This window comes from Dermacentor variabilis, chromosome 8, assembly GCF_050947875.1.
Source record: "Dermacentor variabilis isolate Ectoservices chromosome 8, ASM5094787v1, whole genome shotgun sequence".
Lineage (NCBI taxonomy): Eukaryota > Metazoa > Arthropoda > Arachnida > Ixodida > Ixodidae > Dermacentor > Dermacentor variabilis.
In genome coordinates this window covers 158,939,566-158,942,506 of record NC_134575.1, presented here as the reverse complement: position 1 = coordinate 158,942,506, position 2,941 = coordinate 158,939,566, and the positions used below count along the sequence as shown (strand labels likewise).

Here is a 2,941-nt window from a genome sequence, read left to right as displayed (position 1 = left end):
TGTGGACAAAGCGAAGCAACGGCAAGTGTTTGACGTAGTAGTTCTGCAGAAAACCACAAAGTGGAGAGAAGTAATGAATAAAGGGAAAATCAGACATCCACCCGTTTGTAGCAATTGCTAGAAACGAAACCCATACGGGTTACTCGAAAGAAAAGCCTCATAGTTGAAGAAAAATTCGTCCTGGTCCGGGACACGAACCCGGGACCACCGCCTTTCCGGGGCAGCCGCTCTACCATCTGAGCTAACCAGGCGGCAAGCAGATAGCAGGAGGAAGTCGAATTTGCCGACAACAAAAAACAACGGCAAGTGTTTGACGTAGTAGTTCTGCGAAAACCCGCAAGGTGGAGAGAAGTAATGAATAAAGGGAAAATCAGACATACACCCGTTTGTAGCAATTGCTACAAAGGAAACCTATACGGCTTCCTCGAAAGAAAAGCCTCATAGTTGAAGAAAAATTCGTCCTGGTCCGGGACATGAACCCGGGAGCACTGCCTTTCCGGGGCAGCCGCTCTACCATCTGAGCTCACCAGGCTGCTAGCAGATGGCAGGAGGAAGTCGAATATGTTGACAACACAAAGCAACGGCAAGTGTTTGACGTAGTAGTTCCGCGAAAACCCGCAAGGTGGAGAGAAGTAATGAATAAACCGAAAATCAGACATCCGCCCGTTTGTAGCAATTGATACAAAGGATACCCGTATGGGTTCCTCGAAAGAAAAGCCTCATAGTTGACGAAAAATTCGTCGTGGTCCAGGACATGAACCCGGGACCACCGCCTTTCCGGGGCAGCCGCTGTACCATCTGAGCTAACCAGGCGGCTAGCAGATAGCAGGAGGAAGTCGAATTTGGCGACAACAAAAAGCAACGGCAAGTGTTTGACGTAGCAGTACTGCGGAAACCCGCAAGGTGGAGAGAAGTAATGAATAAAGGGAAAATCAGACATCCACCCGTTTGTAGCAATTGCGACAAAGGAAACCCATACGGGTTCCTCGAAAGAAAAGCGCCATTGTAGAAGAAAAATTCTTCCTGGTCCGGAACTCGAACCCGGGACCACCGCTTTTCCGGGGCAGCCGCTCTACCATCTCTACTAACCAGGCGGCTAGCCCATGGCAGGGCGAAGTCGAATTTGCCGACAACACGAAGCAACGGCAAGTGTTTGACGTACTAGTTCTGCGGAAACCCGCAAGGTGGAGAGCAGTAATGAATAAAAGGGAAAATCAGACATGCACCCGTTTCTAGCGATTGCTACAAAGGAGACCCATACGCTTTCCTCGAATAAAAAGCCTCATAGTTGAAGAAAAATTCGGCCTGGTTCGGGACACGAACCCGGGACCACCGCCTTTCCGGGGCAGCCGCTCTACCATCTGAGGTCCCCAGGCGCTATGCCTGGGGACCTCAGGCATAGCGCCTGAGGACAGCGCCATGGCAGGGCGAAGTCGAATTTGTGGACAAAGCGAAGCAACGGCAAGTGTTTGACGTAGTAGTTCTGCGAAAACGCGCAAGGTGGAGAGAAGTAATGAATAAAGGGAAAATCAGACATACACCCGTTTGTAGCAATTGCTACAAAAGATACACATACGGTTTCCTCGAAAGAAAAGCGTCATAGTAGAAGAAAAATTCTTCCTGGTCCGGGACTCGAACCCAGGACCACCGCCTTTCCGAGGCCGCCGCTCTACCATCTGAGCTAACCAGGCGGCTATCAGATGGCAGGGCGAAGTCGAATTTGTCGACAAGACGAAGCAACGGCAAGTGTTTGACGTAGTAGTTCTGCGGAAAACCGCAAAGTGGGGAGAAGTAATGAATAAAGGGAAAATGAGACATGCACCAGTTTGTAGCCACTGCTACAAAGGAAACCTATACGGGTTCCTCGAAAGAAACGCCTCATAGTTGAAGCAAAATTCGTCCTGGTCCGGGGCATGAACCCGGGACCACCGCCTTTCCTGGGCAGCCGCTGTACCATCTGAGCTAACCAGGCGGCTAGCAGATAGCAGGAGGAATAAGAATTTGCCGACAACACAAAGCAACGGCAAGTGTTTGACGTAGTAGTTCTGCGAAAACCCGCAAAGTGGAGAGAGGAAATGAATAAAGGAAAAATCAGACATGCACCCGTTTCTAGCAATTGCTACAAAGGAGACCCATACGGTTTCCTCGTATAAAAAGCCTCATAGTTGAAGAAAAATTCGGCCTGGTTGGGGTCTCGAACCCGGGACCACCGCCTTTCCGGGGCAGCCCCTCTACCATCGGGGCTAACCAGGCGGCTAGCAGATGGCAGGGAGAAGTCGAATTTGTCGACAACATGAAGCAACGGCAAGTGTTGGATGCAGATGTTGTGCGGAAACTAGCAAGGTGGAGAGAAGTGATGAATAAAGGGAAAATTAGGCATCCACCCGTTTGTAGCAATTGCTACAAAGGAAACCCATACGGGTTCCTCGAAAGAAAAGCGTCATAGTTGAAGAAAAATTTGTCCTGGTCCGGGACACGAACCCGGGACCACCGCCTTTACGGGGCAGCCGCTCTACCATCTGAGCTAACCAGGCGGCTATCAGATGGCAGGGCGAAGTCGAATTTGTCGACAAGACGAAGCAACGGCAAGTGTTTGACGTAGTAGTTCTGCGGAAAACCGCAAAGTGGGGAGAAGTAATGAATAAAGGGAAAATCAGACATGCACCAGTTTGTAGCCACTGCTACAAAGGAAACCTATACGGGTTCCTCGAAAGAAACGCCTCATAGTTGAAGAAAAATTCGGTCTGGTTCGGGTCTCGAACGCGGGACCACCGCCTTTCTGGGGCAGCCGCTCTACCATCTGTGCTAACCAGGCGGCTATCAGATGGCAGGGCGAAGTCGAATTTGTCGACAACACGAAGCAACGGCAAGTGTTGGACGTAGTAGTTCTGCGGAAAACCGCAAAGTGGAGAGAAGTAATCAATAAAGGGAAAATCAGACA

At 50.3% G+C, this 2,941-nt stretch overlaps 1 non-coding gene across 1 annotated transcript; it reads right to left on the bottom strand.

Annotated features, from left to right (window-relative positions):
• Positions 1-2,459: 2,459 nt before the first annotated feature.
• TRNAY-GUA (transfer RNA tyrosine (anticodon GUA)) lies at positions 2,460-2,534 on the bottom strand. Its single transcript has one exon. It is a non-coding gene; the product is annotated as a tRNA-Tyr (tRNA).
• Positions 2,535-2,941: the final 407 nt, after the last annotated feature.